Here is a 20657-nt window from a genome sequence, read left to right on the forward strand (position 1 = left end):
ACGGTCTCTACTTCCTGAAAGTGTGCTCTTTGCTTTGTGTGAGCCATAAAATTACATACACCTTTTGACCTCATTTAGCTAATTATTTTCTGCTTTTGCCTTAACTAGATGCCCAATTCCTGTTAGACACTTGGAAGTATATATATTCCATGCTAATATATAATCTTCTTATCTGGTGCTAAAATTATGCATCTATTTTTCTGATTTATTGTCAAAAGCAATATAAAGACTTAAGATGGAGTATAGGGAGTAAGGACACTGTGAAGAACTATAAAAATTGCCCATGTCACACCAACACTTCACAGTCTGCATTGGTTGCCGATCAGTTTCCGGTCACAATTCAAAGTGTTGGTTATGACCTATAAAGCCCTTCATGGCACCGGACCAGAATACCTCCGGGACCACCTTCTGCCGCACGAATCCCAGCAACCAGTTAGGTCCCACAGAGTTGGCCTTCTTTGGTTCCCGTCAATTAAACAATGTCATCTGGCGGGACTCAGGGGAAGACTCTTCTCTGTGGCGGCCCCGACCCTCTGGAACCAACTTCCCCCAGAGATCAGAATTGCCCCCACCCTCCTCACCTTTCGTAAGCTCCTTAAACACCTCTTTTGTCAGGCTTGGGGGAATTGAGATACAGTAGTCCCTCGCTATACCGCGCTTCACCTACTGCGGCTTCACTTCATCGTGGGTTTCTGAGGAAGTCGATCGGCAGATTTAAACAGCCCGCTGAACTCGATCGGCAGGTTTTTTTTTTAAAAAAAATCTAAAATTGTAAATACTGTATTTAAATACTGTATCTAAAATAAATACTGTGCGGGAAGGGTTTATAAACACTTAAAACAATGAAAACTTACCAAACAATTACAATATAAATGTACTTAAATAAGTACTATCAGTCGATAAATTCCCCATCGCGGATTTCACCTATCGCGGCCAGGTCTGGAACGTAACACCAGCGATAGGTGAGGGACTACTGTACAGTGATCCCTCGAGTATCGTGAGGGTTACGTTACAAGACCCCTCGCGATACTTGATTTTTCGCAATATAGTGGTGCGGAAGTAAAAACACCATCTGTGCATGCGCGCCCTTTTTCCATGGCCGCGCATGCGCAGATGGTGTTTTTACTTCCGCACCTGGGAAGACTCAGGGAAGGTTCCTTCCGCCGCCCAGCAGCTGATCTGCTCGGCAGCGCCGCAGCAGCGAGGAGCCGAAGATCGGGGTTTCCCCACCGCCCACGCAAAGGGGAAACCCCGATCTTCGGCTCCTCGCTGCTGCCGCGCCCACCGCTTGTCCACCCGCCGCTTGTCCGTCGCCTGCCTGCCCGCCCGCCCACCGCTTGTCCGCCCGCCGCTTGTCCGCCCGCCGCTTGTCCGCTGCCTGCCTGCCCGCCTGCCGCTCGGTGCACGAGAGAGGGAAAGTGAGAAAAAGAGGCAGAGCAAGAGGGGGAGAGATAGAGAAAGAGAGAGAAGGAAAGAAAGAAAGAGATGAGAAAGGAAGGAAGAGAGTGAGAGAGAGGAAGAAAGAGAGAGAGAGAAGAGTGGAGTATTTTTTAATTAATATTTTCTGAAAAATCGCGATATAGCGTTTCGCGAAGATCGAGATAGCGAAAATCGAGGGATCACTGTATTCCTTTCCCCCAGGCTTATACAATTTATGCATGGTATGTTTGTGTGTATGTTTGGTTTTTAATAAGGGTTTTTTAGTTATTTTAAATATTAGATTTGTTATATGCTGTTTTATTATTGTTGTTAGCCGCCCCGAATCTACAAATAAACAAACAAACAAATAAATATAAAAATTGCCCCCGAAAATCAACCCACTGAATTGCTGACTGACAGGATAGCTGATTGTGTACAAAATTAATCACTAAAGTTTTCCTAATTGTAATTGTTTCATCTTCTTTAAAATCCAAACTACTTCCACCTCAGACAGTAACAGCGACTGTGAAGGTCCATCAAAGATACATCAATGCATTTTAAATGAAATATAAATTAGCACACTTACTTTTCTCCTGGATCTGAGAGATTCTAATGCTTTCCCTAATTTCTCATATGTTAAAGGTATTTACACTAATTAGCTATGCAATTTCAATTTCCAGGAAGCATTAGAAACTAAATAAAGACAGGTGTGAAGCAATCAACTTTAATTTGTTTAGTTTTAGAGTTTTCATATTATTTCATATGTTTAAATTTTTGATTGGGAACCACCCAGAGTTGATTAGAAAGTGGGCAGGTATATCAATATTTTAAAACTATTAATTTAATTAAATTGTCGTGAGCCGCTCCGAGTCTTCGCAGAGGGGCGGCATACAAATCTAATAAATAATAATAATTATTATTATTGTTGTTGTTGTTGTTGTTGTTATTATTATTATTATATGCAAGCCCACCATTTTGGAAGAGTCTATTTCTCTTTATTTTAATTTCTACCAATAAGGAGAATATATAATTTACTGGTCTGCCTTGAGGTGAATAAACAACGTGCCAAATGAATTATCTTCTATTTAAACATCTGCAATACCAATGTTAGGATTTGAAGCTGAATAAAGTTTATTCATTTTTTACTCCCAGTGTTTATTCATTTTTTTACTCCCAGCCTCATTTCTGGCAATGATCATATCTTTCTAATACTACTGAGTTACTTCTTACCAAATTCACTGGTTTTTAAAGTATAGAAACTTTAAAACAGACATTTCTTTTTTAAAAAATCAACTTTTTGTAATACATATTTTATGAACAAAGTGTTGTCAAGATCATTCTTACATATCTTTTAATTTTAACCATATCTCTATTTTTCCATTTCAGCCATAATATTCTCTTTGCCGATTTCTTTATCTCAACTTATTTTCTACTTAATAAATAACATATTTTTTGGACTATAAGATGTGTTCCCCCCCCCCCCCCCCCCATAAGAGAGTGGAAATGTTGGTGCATCTTAATACACGAAATGTAGCCATTTTTGCTGTCCCAAAGTCCACCCTTGCGTCCCATTTTTGGAGAGAGGGTCTGGGAAGCCTGTAGAGAGCTCCTGGATGCTGGGTGATCACCCCAGGACCCAGGTTTTGCAAAAAAACCAAAAAACAACAAAAACAACAAAAACCAGGCCATTTTGGGGTCATTTTTTCATTTCAAACAATATTTCAGCAAACACAAATGCTTCTGGATCAGTTCTACCAATCATGCAACCTGCTTTAATTGTTTTAAAGTCATATGTGTGGTTTCTTTTTATTGTTCTTTATGAGTCTAAGAGCCTGAATGGATTGTTTATTATTTTATTTTATTTTATTTTTCCTTTGTATTATGCTTTCCTAGCTTCTGGCATTCCCTGAAGGAAGGAAGACTGGAAGAGCTCCTTTACAAGGCCCTTGCTTTCCTTGTAATAAATTAATTAGAAACCAAGAGTCTGAAAACCATCAAAGAGAAAATTGTCCGAATATAATAACCCCAAATCAAATAATAATATACGAAGATCTTTTAGATTCCAAGGAAAACATAAAATCAAGAGAAAAACTCAAAAATGAAGGTATAGAAATAGATTGGCTACCATACTATCAAATACAAAGTAGATACAAAAAAGATTTAATAGAATATGGAATATGCAAAAAAACTCACAAAATAGACAAAATTTTAATAGGCCCAGATAAAAAATTTATTACTAAAATGTATAATTATTTATTAAATTATGAAAATATAGAAGAAATAGTTAAACAGAATATGATAGCATGGATGACAAATTTTGGTTATTCAATTCACAAATAGATGATTGGGAAAAATTATGGAAAGTAAATTATAAAATGACATTATCTATACCATATAAAGAAAATTTATATAAAATGTTTTACCGATGGCATTATGCACCAGCACGCTTAGCTAAAATACACCCGAGTATAAGTAATAAATGCTGGAAGTGTAAAACAGCCACAGGAACATATTATCATATTTGGTGGTTATGCCCGGAAGCAAAAAAAAATTGGATTAGAATTCAGGGCTGGTTGGAAGAAATATTGGAATATAAATTAGAAACAAAACCAGAAATGTATTTATTGGGGATAATCAGAGGTCAACACAGCAAAGAAGACTATTATTTAATAACACATATACTAACATCGTCAAGATTGGCATTCGCACAAAATTGGAAACAAGAAAAGATACCAAATGAAGAGGTGGTGATCAACAAAATGCTAGACTGTGCTAAATTAAGTAAATTAACGTATGAATTACAAGATGAACAAATAAGAACTACTATAGAGTGTGGGAGAAACTGTATAAATGGATAAGAGGAAAAAAAATAAAACAAGAAAAGGAATTAGTATTAAGGAAATATAATGGGGGAAAAAACAGAATTGTTAAATATTAATTATTATGTATAACAGATAAGTATAAATTTTAAATGTTGTTTGTATGTTTGTCGATATAAAATAATAAAAAACAAATTTTATAAAAAGAGAAAATTGTTCAATAAAAGGTTAAAAATCTATCTGTCATAAAACATGACCATCCTGCAATGAAACAAATAGCAGAACGCCCACATTATTAAAGGACAATGTCTCCATAATTTCAAAAGCAACTTCTGTTCAATTGAACATGCTATGATAATGAAGAAATAAAAATGAACAATTCTATTTTGCATCACTAGCTTCCCTCTTAAGTTATTTTCATTAACAAAAGAAAGTGTCCTTAAAGGTTTTCTGTAGCTTCTCAATTTCATCTAAGAATTATTTACTTATGCTTCCTAGGTTGATCCTGGATCATAGTATTTTTGGAATACCCAATTGCTTATGATTCCCTTACATGACCAATTCAGTAAAGATGTGAGAAGGCCAGGAAATATGACTCATTTGCCCTCAAAGACACAAAAAAGTAATAAAACAAAAACCATGTTGCACCATTGGCTGAAAATGCCCTTATTGGCTGAAAATGCCCTTATAAAGGATGGAAACCTAAACTAGAAAAATATACAACAAAAAGATAGGAAACAAATTGTATTAAATAGGATACTTCAGTCCAGTTTGATTTTATCACCAACAGCATTACTTTGAATTCAACTCTAAATGAAACAAACTTCCATCCCCCTTATACAAATATCTGTGCTAACTTTTAAAGTACAGTGGTACCTCTACTTAAGAATGCCTCTACTTAAGAACTTTTCTAGATAAGAAACGGGTGTTCAAGATTTTTCTGCCTCTTCTTAAAAACCATTTTCTACTTAAGAACCCAAGCCCAGAAAAACTTCCCAGGAAATTTGAGAGCGGCACGAAAGCCCGGCCAGTTTCCTGCCATTCCCCCTTTAATCCCGGCCATCTTGAGCTTTTCTATGCTGCCAGAGGAGCGCTTTGGTGGTGCTTAAGGAGGCTTTGGCAGCCCAGAGCGAACGGAGCATTTTCCTTTCTCTGGGCACTTGGAGAGGGAATAAACCACTTCGCTGTGGTGACTCCCTCGCGCTGCCTCCCATACACCCGGTGCAAGGTTGCCTCCTGGAGCATCTGGGTGCAGTAAGGCAGAAGGGGGCACTTTGCCCCAGCCAGATCAACTTGGCTTTAGCCAAACCGAGGAGTCACCACAGTGAAGGAAAGGTGCCGGCTACAAAGCGAGCAAGCGAGAGGAGAGGAGAGCCCTTCAGCATGGAAGGAAGAGGAAGCAGGTAGCAACAGCAGCAGCTGCAGCGACAGCTGCCTTTTGATCAAAGGAGCGGGAGGTTCCACTGATTTGCCCATCTGGGTTTCTCTCTCTGGCACAGTGTATGAGAGGCCGTCTCATGCCAGGTGTATGGGAGGCACGTGCTCCTCTTCGCCACCTCAGTCACTCTTTTTTTCGTTTTAAGCCTTAAAGTTTTGGATTTTTTTTATTCCCCTCACCTCACATTATTCCTTCAGCAGCGACTGTCCTCCTCTTCTTCCTCCCCCTTCTCCCACCCAAATTCCAAGCTTTTATTTCCTTCCTAATGAGTTTGCATGCATTATTTGCTTTTACATTGATTCCTATGGAAAAAATTGCTTCTAGTTAAGAACCTGGTGATGGAATGAATTAAGTTCTTAAGTAGAGATACCACCGTAATGAAAATATTTCTTCCCAAAATAATTCTCTATATTTCCAACTGAAAAAGGAGGTTCCCTTATCTTGTCCATCTCCTGTAGAATCCTGCATTGTGCTTTCCATCAAGATAATACAATTAGTGAAGTACTTTACTTTTTTCAATCAAATTATGCAACTTTCTGCTTTCTGGTTTCTATAAACAATCTGCTTGCTTCTACCAGTTTAGCAACTAGTATGTTACTAGACCAGATTTCATAGTCATTTTGGATGATTGCTACTGTCAGAATCTTCAACAACAAAAATGCAATTGTAGCCACTAAAAATAAGTGAAAAATGCTAATTACTTTGCACTATATTTCTACTTTTCTAAAATAAAAATGTTTATGCTATGTGCTTAACAACCACCATTTTTAACCCAGAGCTTTCCAAATGTGCCAGGGATACAATATCCTGAATTTTCCAAATAAAAGAATCTTGTGGATTGTACTTCCAACATTCCTATAATTACAAGTTCTGAAAAGTTTGCTTTATAAACAGGTTTTCCAAATCAATAGTAGAGTGACAAGTTCCCCAACTGGCAGTTATTGACTACAATTTCATCTCGAGGATTGCTTCTTTTATATTCATATAAAAGCTATTGAAAATATGTTTATACCCCATGCATCTCAAAGTACACTGCAAACTATTACAATAATAAATAAGAGGAAAATGGAAAAAGATTCAAAACTAAAATACAAGGAACAGCTTCATCTTTTTAATATAAAGAGGTAAATTAAGTACTGTCAAAGTACTGTAATTTAAACACAGGTGAACTGTAACCAATGTCAAATAAAATAAAAACAAATAAAAACAAGAAATATAAATAGTAACATCTAAAACAAAGAACACTTAACATTAAAACGCCTGTTTTATCCCTCTTCTATACCAAAAAACTGTACTAAGAAGTTTCACAAATACTTGATATTATAGGTAGTAGTAGAATTCAAATACAAATGCAGGATATGATTGACATGGTCTTTATAAATAAGAGCTAATGTCTGCATTTCTGAATATACACAGAAGCTAATGTGTAGCAAAAGAAAATGCTGAGATATCAAAAGCCCTTTGCCAGATTTCCCATTTAAAGCTCTATCTCCAGGAGAAATGCAATATATTGAAACTTGGCAATGAAACTTTCACCCTAGGCTACAATACATAGAGATAAAGATTTATAAATCTTGATTAGAAATTTTTGGGTTCTTTGAAAGCCAAAAGGGACAATAAAAATAGGAACTGCATCTGTTTTGTGTCTCAGTACTAAAAGAAGCAACTTATGCCATCTGCAATAAAATAGAAAAGGGTTATTACTTCATTATATTGGCCAGTGTCTAAGAATAATATTCCATTTAAGTTGACCCTGGGCTATAGGTTTCTATTTTTTTAATGATCATGGCTTAATATATATTCCTAGTTTAATTTTTAAAAGGGTATAGTAATTGATTCACATTATCCAAAGTAGTTGCTACAATCTGAGTAATATAGTGAAGCTTTATGCTCTGTATTTTACAAGACTTTGGAGGAAATATGGCCAGGCCCAAATGATGAATCGTATTTGTTTGTATCTACATGATTTATAATAATATAAATAAAGGAAAATAAAGAACTACCTGATTATGGTGGTGCACGAATATAACAAATGTTCCAAAATCCCATGAAGTTTATCTGAATTTGTTGCATAAAAATCAAAATCAGAAGCACACACAGATGACCGATTCAGCTGGATTCATTAACATCTTTATAAACATAGTAATTTATATATATATATCGGTATATAAATTTGAACCTGGGGCCTCTGCCTTGTAAGGCAGAGGCCTTACAGGCTCATTTCCTGTATCAGCTTGTACCAGAGAAGGGTTAAAAAAACTTGACAAAAAGAATTTCTCTCTCTCTCTCTCTCTGTCTCTCTCTCTCACACACACACACAAATAAAATAAATATCACAAGAAGATTATTTCTCCAATGTAGCAGCAGTTACAATCAATTTCATTTCCAGCAGCAGACAAGCTTTCAATTCAGAGTTCAGAGTGGAGAGAGGGTATAGAGTGGAGACTGAAACAGGCCCAGCCTCAAATTTAGGTTTCCATTTTTGATTCTCTAGCACAGACTCAGAAGTGTTTTGTTCCCATTGGCTGACTTAGTTGCTATGCCTATTCATTGGCTGACCTTGTTAACATGGCTCTCCCAGTCATGAATATCCAGATCCTGGGCTCAGACTGCTGCTGCTCAATGCCAGGTCAGTCAAACCCAAATTGTGGCATCTGGGTGGGCAGGCAGAGCCAGTTGCCTTCCCAACTGGCTCTCCGGTGACCAACAGGCGTCTAGGTGGGTGAGCAGGGCCTTGTCCTGCCTTTGCGACTGGCTCTCCGATGACTGACAGGCACGACTGAACTGGGAGCATTTCACCCAGTGAAGGGCTACCAAACTTTTTACTACCACACTGTGGGCGTGGCTTATGCAGGATGCCCTGTATTTTCTTTCAACATTTCAGTGCAAATTGGGTGCTTTAGGGCAATGTTTCCCAACCTTGGCAACTTGAAGAGATCTGGACTTCAACTCCCAGAATTCCCCATCCAGCGAATGCTGGCTGGAGAATTCTGGGAGTTGAAGTCCAGATCTCTTCAAGTTGCCAAGGTTGGGAAACACTGCTCTAGGGTAGAACTCCATTTTCACTACCCCTTTGCCTTCCCACCCGTCCGGGTGGCAGCCTACCCCTGATTTCACCCCTGCTGTTGATCTCTCTTCTGGTAGAAGTCTCTTCCCATCTTTTGATCCTTTTTAGCAGGTGTTAAAGATTTTTTTTTACTCCCGTTTTTAATAAAATCTACTGTTTTATGACATGAAAAGTCATATCATTTCCTTTCACTACTATTTGATGTAGATGATACAAATAGATTGATATACTGTAGATGATAGATAGATAGATAGATAGATAGATAGATAGATAGATAGATAGATAGATAGATAGATAGGCAGGCAGGCAGGCAGGCAGGCAGGCAGGCAGGCAGGCAGGCAGGCAGGCAGGCAGGCAGGCAGGCAGGCAGGCAGGCAGGCAGGCAGGCAGGCAGGCAGGCAGGCAGGCAGGCAGGCAGGCAGGCTGATAGATAGATAGATGATAGATAGATAGATAGATAGATAGATAGATAGATAGATAGATAGATAGATAGATAGATAGATTAGATAGATAGATAGATAGATGATAGATTGACAGATAGATAGATAGATAGATAGATAGATTAGATAGATAGATAGATAGATAGATAGATTACATAGATAGATAGATAGATTAGATAGATTACATAGATAGATAGATAGATAGATAGATAGATAGATAGATAGATAGATGATAGATTGACAGATAGATAGATAGATAGATGATAGATTGACAGACAGACAGACAGACAGACAGACAGACAGACAGACAGATAGATAGATAGATAGAGAAACAAAGAAACAGAGAAATAGAAATAACTCTAGAAATAGAGTTGGAAGCCGGCCATTTTGAAGTAAAATAAAATCACAATCTCAAGCCCACTAACCCTGAATGTATGATTGCTATTTTTGGTTTATAGTTATATGATTCATGTGCCTAATAGTGGGCAGCCCGCTATCTTTATTCTCTGTACTCCCTATCTTTCTCCTCCACTCACAGTCAGCAGCTTCTCCCACCAGCCTCTGGGAAGTTAAAATGTAATGGAGGCATATAGAATGGAGAGAGAGAGGGATTATGATCTAAACAAAAAGGATGAGAGAATAAAGTTTGAAGGTTGTTTTAAAAAAAATGGAAATTATGTTTGTTGAAATTAGTTAATCATACCAGAATCTGTGCATGCCCATGTATACTATATCATATTGTGTGTGTGCGTGTATTTTAAGGACTTATTTGTCATATGGTGCTCTGCAGAAAGTCATATTTCAAGCTTACTTGAATTGCTTTTCTTAAATGAATAATAAATGACTTAAATTAACCTTTATTGTTGAGTCAAGGGCAAATGTAATAAGGTATATATAAAACAAATAAACTATAATTAGATAAGCTCTCTGATTAGTTTTCAAGCAATTTATCCCAATAGCTCCATCTTTTCATTAAATATAATTTGGTGATTGACACAAGTTGAGCAATCTGTCTGAAGTCCAGCAACTCCCATTACTAAAACAAGCCACATTTACTAGCCAAGGTTTATTCCAAAGATAGATAACTTGCTTCAGTTTTTAATGAATGTGTGTCCAACCCAATTTCATATAGAAAATGAAATGTTCTGAAAAGACTGCATCATCAACCTGTGAATATTATCACAGTTTAAAGATATAGAAGAAAACTTTGCTGGAATTATTTTGGTGAAAATTAACCCTGATGTTCTGTTCGGGTCCTATGTGACCCGAAACCAAGTTTGAGTCCCCGGTAAAACATTTTCCCTGCATATCTGAAATTTGAAATTTCATGACTTTTCATCATTTCAGGGGTTCTCTCTATGAGAATTTTTTTGGGGGGCTGGGGGGCTTAGTTTTTGCTGGGCAAAAAAACTTCCTAATGTTATGTTCGGGTCACATACGACCCGGACCGAAAACTCTTCATTTGAAGTGCTTATGTTTGGTCAATTTGAAAACTTTTTTCACTTGGAAAGTAGTCTGAACATTTCTGCACACAATGATATGAAAATTGAAATGAAAAAAGTAAATCTTATTGATTTATTTTGCTGATATAATGCACGCCCCCCCGTTTTTGTGATTTTTTTTCAATTTATGGATAGTTTTGCTTGCAAAATCCATTCTATTTTACTAAAGTTGGTGTGGGATTGGTAGCATGAACATTTCTGAATACAGTGATCCCTCGATTTTCGCGATCTCAATCTTCGCGAAACGCTACACCACGATTTTTCAGAAAATATTAATTAAAAATTACTCCACAGTTTTTTTGCTATACCACGGTTTTTCCCACCTGATGACGTCATACGTCATCACCAAGAGTCACTTCTCTGTCTCTTTCTCTTTCTTTCCTGTCATTCTCTGCTTCAATCATTTTCTCATTTCTCTTTTTTTCTCCCCTTTTTTCTATCATTTCTCTCTCTCTTTCTTCCTCTCTCACACTCTCTTCCTCCCTCTCTCATCTCTTTCTTTCCTTCTCTCTCTTTCCTTCTCTCTCCCCCCCTCCACTTGCCCACGAGAAGAAAAAAAGCAACCTCTGCCAGGCAGCTCCCATTGTGCCCCCGCTTTGTGCCTGCCTCTTTTGGGGATTTTTTTTTCTTTTCTTTTTTCGCCTTTGGTCTCCCATTAAGCCTGACGCTTGGCTGCTGCCGAGGAGAAGTGCGGGGAGGGCGAGAGAGGGAGATCGTGGCATGCGAGGTCCCTGCAGAGCAGAGGGGGTGGCTGAGGCGGCAGAGGCGTAGCGGCGGCAGGCGAGCTTGGAGCCTTGCTTTGCTTCCTTCGCTGCAATACAAACGAAGGGGTCAGACGCAGCCTCGGCGAGCCGAAGGTTTCCGCGGCTCTGACCCAGAGCAGGAAGGGCTGGTGGGGGCGGCGAATCCACCTCCCCAGCCACCGGCTCCACCATCTGCGCATGCGCGGCCATTGAAAAAAGGGCGCGCATGCGCAGATGGTGTTTTTACTTCCTCACCACTATATCGCAAAAAATCGATTATCGCGAGAGGTCTTGGAATGTAACCCTCGCGATAATCGAGGGATCACTGTATAAGAAAAATATAAAGGAACTGAAAAAAATGATTCTTATTGGTTTTTTAACATCAGAAATAAGCCCCCCCCCCCCCTCGGCTGCTTGCAACCATTTTCACTTTTTATTTTTTTATGCTCCAAATCCGAAATATTCTTTAAAATCTTAGGCATTCATTTACTCAATTTAACAATGCTGATCATCAAAAAATATTTTTGGGGTGGTGGCTAATTGTTTTCTGGGCAAAAAAAAATCATCACTTCGAGCTTGTTTCTGTTCGTATGTGACCGGACCAAAAAGAATTTTTTTAGGTACTTGAATTTGATCTTTTTGAAAACTTTTTCAACTGGAAAACTAGTTTGAACATTTATGAACATAATGATATGAAAATTGAACTGGAAAAATTGAGACTTATATTTTTATTTTGATCAAAAAGCCCCTCCCCCCATCCTTTCTGAATTTCGTGTCAATTTCTATTTTTTAGGGCTACAAATCCCTAAGGAATTTTCCCCCAAAAGGTTTGATATACTAAATTGAACATTTCTGAATATAAGAAAAATATAAATGAACTGGAAAAAATGGTTCTTATTGGTTTCTTTTTGCCACAAAAGGGCCACCCCCCCTCGGCCTTGCTGTGTGCCATTATTGTCACTTTTTATACATATTTGGCTAGAAATATTTGGAATATCCTTTTGAAACAATCCTGAACATAAGAAAAATAGAAATGAACTGAAAAAAATGATACTTATTGGTTTATTTTTGAATATAAAATCATATTGTCTTGTACTCGAGTATAAGCCTACTCGAGTATAAGCCTATTTGAGTATAAGCTTGGGGGCCCATTTATGTGCAAAATAAACCAATATGCATCAATTTTTCCAGTTCAATTTTCATATCATTATGTTCAGAAATGTTCAAGCTACAAATCCCACACCAATTTTAGTAAAATAGAATGTATTTTGCTAGCAAAACTATCCATAAAGTGAAGACTATTTCAAAAAAACGGGGGGGGGCATGCATTTCATCAACAAAATAAACCAATATGCATAAATTTTTCCAGTTCAATTTTCATATCATTATGTTCAGAAATGTTCAAGCTACCAATCCCATACCAACTTTAGTAAAATAGAATGTATTTTGCAAGCAAAACTATCCATAAATTGAAAAAAATTCACAAAAACGGGGGGGGGCATGCAATATATCTGCAAAATAAACCAATAAGATTTACTTTTTTCATTTCAATTTTCATATCATTGTGTGCAGAAATGTTCAGACTACTTTCCAAGTGAAAAAAGTTTTCAAATTGACCAAACATAAGCACTTAAAATGAAGAGTTTTCGGTCCGGGTCGTATGTGACCCGAACATAACATTAGGAAGTTTTTTCGAACAGAACATGGGGGTTTTAAATCATAGTCAAAGGAGTCTGGGCTCAAGAAAGAAAGGCAGATTAGAATTTAGTTCAGATATTAGAATGGTTAAAATAAAGTATTGTAAGCTACCTCTGCACATATCCTGACATGTTGAAGGTTGACTTCCATCCTCCCAAAGTTGGTAAAATGAGGGCCCAAATAGTTGGAGGTTGTTAAGATATTCATGAACTGGAACAGCCAATGGTAACAAGGTCAGCCAATGAATAGGCATAACAACTAAGTCAGCCAATGGGAGCTAAACACTTCAGAGTCTGTGTGGAGAATTGGAACTGAAACTTAAACTTAAGGCTGGGGGTGGCTAAGCGCACTCTGCTCTCTTGTCCACTCTGTACTCTCTGCCCAATATGGACTCTCTCTCCCTCTCTCTCTCCCCCTCTCTCTCCCAGAATTCTGAACTAGAAGCTGCTTGTGTTTACTTGTAACTACTGTATATTGAAGAAGAACTCTGCTAATGGTATGGTAAATTCATCTTTTATTATGTTTATAAATAAATTATTGAATCCAGATGAATCTGTCATCTGTGTGTGCTTTTGGTTTTGCAACCAACTCTGATAGGGGTAATATCAGTATACAACATTTGTTCTTGTTTTTAAAATATTTTATTATTATTTTTCATTAGACAAACTAACACAAACAACATTTAACATTTAAGGAGCTACCATTGCTCCTATTATCGCAGAAGTCTAACTAATACAAAAAATAGAAAACTAACTATAATTAGATCAATACAGAAATATGACATATTCTTGTTAGATTTAACTCTACATTCTTTATGTTGATTAATTTTCTTGTCTATAAAAATATCAAATATTTAAACTAATATTAAAGTATAAAAAATAAGACTTTAAAATTTGTAATATCACAAAAATACTCTATATTTATGTTATTTTTAAACTATTACATTCTATATATCATTATCATATTATAGATTTTTTTAAAAAATCGCTTATTTGGTATAACTTAAAAGAGAAAAAACCCGGTCATATTTATTTCTAAGCGTTCACTCATATATGCATACAGTTAACATTCAAATTAATATGTTCAAATAATTATAAATTCTTACTTATTTAATTGTATACAACATTTGTATACTGCTCTGAGAATGCTCTAGAACAGCGGCCCTCCACTTTTTGGGCACCAGGGACCTGTTCCGTGGATAGACACTTTTCTATGTCTAGTGGCTGTGGTTTCTTCTGCTGCCTGCATCCCACTGATGGGACTTCAATTGTTTGCACAGTCTGGTTTCTGGCATGCTGCAGCCCAGTGGTGAGTCAAGGACCATGAACCAGGGGTTGGAGACCCCTGCTATAGAGCATTGTTGAAAGGTATATAAGGCTAAGAGCTATTGTTAATGCTATATACAAAGTATTAGCAAGCTGAGTCATTTGTAAACTAACAACCAGACCTAGGCCTCTGGGAGAGCCGATGCCATCAAGAGTTGATATCAACAAACAATACAAGATAATGCAGGAATCAGACTAAAGGGATTTTCAGCTGATAATACTGAGTTGAGAACATTTCCTGTATATTTTTAAAAACTAGTTCTCATTCTACTTGAAGGAGAATTATATTTAGAAGAAAAGGATTCCATAGAAATTCCCAGATATGAAGTAAAGTATCCCTGTGCTTATTTCTTTGCAACACAGCTAAGGTGTGGACGTCTTGTCTAGCATTATTATCTTTTCAGTGATCACAGACTCTCAGGTTTCTCATCTTTCAATTAAGCCCAAAATAAGATTTTATAAGGGTGGCTCTCTCTTGGCCTTTTTCAGTACTATCTTCATCCTTATCATTAAGGGAGACTCCTAGAAAATATTTGAAAGCTTCCCCGAAATAAATGCACCTCATTTCTCAGTCCTGAAATTTAGGAGGGATGCAAAATTCTTAGAAATGGCTGGAACAGTGATGTTTTAGGGGCCCATATAAAGCTTACATCATCACTCATTAATCCAATCAACTATAAATGCAACTGTTTTACGAGGGTCACCCAGAAAGTAATGCACCACATTTTTTTTCTCAGCCTACAGTAATGGCACAAATGCGAAACTTTAGATATATATTATTTGAATTGTCATGAGTGCGTTTGTAAATTTTGTGTTTCTTCAGACAGATAGCATAGCTGCAGCAGTATTTCAAAATGGTATCTGTAAGTGATGTACGTTACAAGCAGTGTGTCATCATTAAATTTCTCACTGCAGAGAAATAAACTGTTGGGAACTTCACAAACATTAGTGTACAATTTGTGGAGAATCTGCAGTTGACAGATGTACGGTTAGTCTCTGGGCACAGAAGGTGAGGGGAAAGAGGTGATTCGCACAGTGCAGAAATTTATTTATTTATTTATTGGATTTGTATGCCGCCCCTCTCTGTAGACTTGGGGCGGCTAACAACAGTGGTAAAAACAACATGCGACAATCCAATACTAAAACAGATAAAAACCCTTATTTTAAAAACTAATCATACATACAAACATACCATACATAAATTGTAGAAGCCTAGGGGGAAAGAATATCTCAGTTCCCCCAAGCCTGACGACAGAGGTGGGTTTTAAGGAGCTTACGAAAGGCAAGAAGGGTGGGGGCTATTCTAATCTCTGGGGGGAGTTGGTTCCAGAGGGCCGGGGCTGCCACAGAGAAGGCTCTTCCCCTGGGTCCCGCCAAACGACATTGTTTAGTTGACGGGACCCGGAGAAGGCCCACTCTGTGGGATCTAACTGGTCGCTGGGATTCGTGCGGCAGAAGGTGGTCCCGGAGATAATCTGGTCCGATGCCATGAAGGGCTTTATAGGTCATAACCAACACTTTGAATTGTGACCATAAACTGATCGGCAACCAATGCAGATTGCGGAGTGTTGGTGTAACATGGGCATATTTAGGGAAGCCCATGACTGCTCTCGCAGCTGCATTCTGCACGATCTGAAGTTTCCGAACACTTTTCAAAGGTAGCCCCATGTAGAGAGCATTACAGTAGTCTGGCTTTATGACCAGAACAAGGAGTGATACCAACAGGGCACACACACCCTTGTGTCTCGCTGAAAAAAGGCAATAGACCAGAACGGAGATTACATGGAAAAATAGAGAGTGTAGAAGAAACATTCTTTCTTGTGTGTAAGTTTCATTATGTTCAATAAATAATTGCTGAAGAAGAAAATATGGTGCATTACTTTCTGGGCATACATTTGATAGTTTGAATAGTAAAGAACCAAGAGCTAATGGGAATTATAGGAAGTTAATGCTACAATTGCTTTAGAAGCTTCTAGTAAATGGATTCTTTAGCTTAGTCAATAAGAATGTACCTTTACCTTAAATGCAAGAGTACATTATTAATGTACCTGCCACTGCTTACGTTAATCTTTTATGCAAATGTTGCAGAATAATAAGATTGAATGGGCTACTCTATTCCATTTGGGAAGTTTGCCCAGCATCTTTATGTTCATCACCTTCATTCATATTATAAATCCATCTACAAGGAACTCATAGGCTTTTAAAAGAAATAATAGAATTAACAGAGTTGGAAAGCACCTTGGAGGTCTTCTAAACCAATCTTACAACATTTCAAACAAATGGTTGTCCAATTTCTTCTTAAAAACTCCCATATTGGAGCACCAACAACTTCTGGAAGAAGTCATTCTATGGATTAATTCTCCTCAGTTCTAGGTTGATTCTCTCCTTGATTAATGTCCATCCATTGCTTCTTGTTCACATGTGCCATAGGTTCACCATCACGGGCCTAGTATAATCATTCTAATATAAAGAAATCCTAAAATGTAATTTAACAAATAGGGCCATTTGGGATCATTATGCTTACTCTTTGTAAACTACTTAGAGAAGACTGCAAAGCACTGTGAAGTGGTATATAAGTCTAAATACTATTGCTATTGCTAAGTTTGGGGATCCCTTATGTCTCTCTCTTTTATCGAGAGAAGGATCAAAGGAGCCCATCAATTGAAGGGCTCCTTAGAAAAGTCCACAAATGTCACTTCCATGAAAAACACAGCTCTGTCTTTAGTCATCCACCTTCCCTGGTAATCAGCCCATTATTATGGGTTTGCAAGCAAATTTATTTATTTTTTAGCACATGATAACTGCAGAGATCATACAACCACTAATCAAGCAAAAATTTGATGTGATGTAAGGATTCTTGTCCTCAACAGGATTAAAGTAGAAGTCCTTCAAATAGCATCTCATTCTATTGTCCTGTGAACTTCACTCTTTATTCTTAATATAGTCACACAATAACTAGTAAGCAGAAACTATGAACCAAAGTCCTATCAATGCAAAAAACTAAAAAAAAATGGCAGCATGGAAAATTTATTGTCAGAAAAAATACAAAACATATTGCCAAGATCAGGATTCAAATACTACTACCAATAGAATGGAGTTGCCCGAATGGATATGTAAATCCTCAGTTATTGACTAGGAGCTATTTAAAAATGTTCTCCTTCTGACATAGTGACCTTCTAGTTAGAGAAGATAGGTCCCTGAGTCTCTGACATTGCTAGACAGCTCATTTCTTAGAAGGCTGGAATGAGACCAAATGATACTAGAAAAATAAATCATTTTTTTTTATTTTTAAAGCATACAGGGGTAGGAATGAATAATACTTTCTCAGCAGATAATCTTGGAAACAGTGACATGATAATTTTTGGAAGTGCTTTTCTAGCTGTTCTTACACGATGAGATTCCATGGAATTTATTAATGAAAATGCTGCTTATTCAATGCTATAGATTTTCTTTGCAGCACTTTCACTGCTCTCCGTTAGAGATTCGGGGGGGGGGGAGTTTTAATTTTAAAGAGTGATTTATTTATTTATTTGTTTTCTGGTTTACTCTTGTTTTACTATAAGAATAATTCTTTAGATGAATACTCTTTTCATCATTTTGCTGCTGGTTTAATATACTGCTCAAAATAAATAAATAAAGGGAACGCTCAAATAACACATCATAGATCTGAATGAATGGAATATTCTCATTGAATACTTTGTTCCGTACAAAGTTGAATGTGCACAACAGCATGTGAAATTGATTGTCAATCAGTGTTGCTTCCTAAGTGGACAGTTTGACTTCATAGACTTTTGATTTACTTGTAGTTATATTGTGTTGTTTAAGTGTTCCCTTTATTGTTTTGAGCGGTGTATATTATTTCTTTTAACATGTATATTGCTTTCTGTGTGTGCACTGAAAAGTGACTTACCATATTCAGAAATGCCCCCAAAGAGAGAGATTCACAATCATGAGGATTTTATAACAGTCAATCCTTGGTTGATCTTTTCACATTTTTCTTTTTTTTACTTTGTAGTAGGATTTTCTGAAAATTTTGGAAACTGGGGGCTAAATTCAATAGTATTTTTATAAATTTTTTAAAATTTTGTATCATATGAGGATTGTCCAGAAAGTAATGTACCACATTTTTTTCTTCAACAATTATTTGTTGAATACAATGATTTTTATCATTCTTTACTAGTGTTGGGCAAACCGAACCCGCACAATTCGGGTCCATACCAAATTTTGTGGTGTTCGGCATGCGGGACCCGAACCCGAATTTTTTAAAAAATTCGTGCTTCGGTTCGGCGTTCGTGCTGAGCACCATGAAAGCCACCGCCTGGCTGTCATCTGCTGAGAAGAGGAGGAGGAGCCGGGAGCCGGTGGCGGCAGAGGAAGGCGAACACCGGAGAGCTGTTGGCCAGTCGGAAGGCTGGGAGGGAGGCACAAAAGGAGCTGGGGAATCCCACGAAGAGATTCCGAGCGTTTCTTCTTCACTCCCTATTTTTCCACATAATCTTTGTCCCGTTCTATGGCCTTCCTCTAGCGAGACACAAGGGTGTGTATGCCCTATCGCTACCACTCCTTGTTCTAATAGCCTCACCCTCTGTTATTTATTTATTTATTTATTATTTATTTATTACTTGGATTTGTATGCCGTCCCTCTCCGAAGACTCGGGGCGGCTCACAACATGTAAAAGACAAATCATAAGTAATCAACAATTTAAAATTTTAAAGATTTTTTAAAAAACCCCACAAACTAACAGACTCACACACAAGCATACCATATATAAATTCAACGTGCCCGGGGGGGGGATGTTTCAATTCCCCCATGCCTGACGGCAAAGGTGGGTTTTAAGAAGTTTGCGGAAGGCAGGAAGAGTAGGGGCAGTTCTAATCTCCGGGGGGAGTTGGTTCCAGAGGGCCGGTGCCGCCACAGAGAAGGCTCTTCCCCTGGGGCCCGCCAACCGACATTGCTTAGTTGACGGGACCCGGAGAAGGCCCACTCTGTGGGACCTAATTGGTCGCTGGGATTCGTGCGGCAGGAGGCGGTCTCGGAGATATTCTGGTCCAGTGCCATGAAGGGCTTTAAAGGTCATAACCAACACTTTGAATTGTGACCGGAAACTGATCGGCAGCAAGTGCAGACTGCGGAGTGATGGTGAAACATGGGCATACCTGGGTAAGCCCATGACTGCTCTCGCAGCTGCATTCTGCACGATCTGGAGTTTCCGAACACTTTTCAAAGGTAGCCCCATGTAGAGAGCATTACAGTAGTCGAACCTCGAGGTGATTCTGTTATGTTCTTCTAATGGTCTCACCTTCTGTGCCCAGCGACTAACTGTACTTCTGTAAGCTACAGATTCTCCATAAACTGTACACAAATGTTTGTGAGTGTTTCCAACAGTTTCTTTCTCCGCAGTAGGAAATTCAATGACGATATGCTGCTTGTAATGCACATCACTTACAGACGCCATTTTGAAATACTGATGCAGCTACACTATCAGTCTGAAGAAACAAAATTTACACATGCACTCATGACAACTCAAATAATGTATATCTAAAGTTTTACATTCGTACCCTTACTATAGGCTGAGAAAAAAATATGGTGCATTACTTTCTGGGCGACCCTCATATAACAAGCCATCCATCTTCCATACATGGAAGATGTATGGAAAAAGTTAACACTACATTTTCTCTCAGCTATTTTGGGGGGAGAGGCGGAAAGGACCCTCTATATCAGAGGTGTATAAGGGCAGACTAGATGGACCATGAGGTCTTTTTCTGCCGTCAGTCTTCTATGTTTCTATGTTTCTATGTGTCAAGCTCAAGGCCAGATTTGGTCTACGAAGTACAGTACTTAAATCTGGCCCAAGGGGCCACCCTGGAAATAGTGAAAGACTGGCCCACAATGTCTATGCTAATGAAATTGGAGCTCTGGGGGCCCTCACACAACTGTCCATAGCTGTGTTTTCACTGGCAGAGGGCTGCAAGAGGATCTTCCCAGCCTCGCCCAGACCACCACACATATGCTCAACATAAGTGACATCAATCTGACCACACTCACCCCAGTCATGCCCACCTGGGCTCTTGAGGTCAAATACAACCTTGATGCAGTCCCCAATGAAGCCCCTGTCCTATATGACTTTTAACAACAAAAAAGTGTACAATATTTTTAAAAAGGCAAGCAGTTGTGAAGAAATACCAGCCTTTCCTAGAAGGTCTAC

The sequence above is a fragment of the Erythrolamprus reginae genome, chromosome 5 (assembly GCF_031021105.1).
Source record: "Erythrolamprus reginae isolate rEryReg1 chromosome 5, rEryReg1.hap1, whole genome shotgun sequence".
NCBI lineage: Eukaryota > Metazoa > Chordata > Lepidosauria > Squamata > Dipsadidae > Erythrolamprus > Erythrolamprus reginae.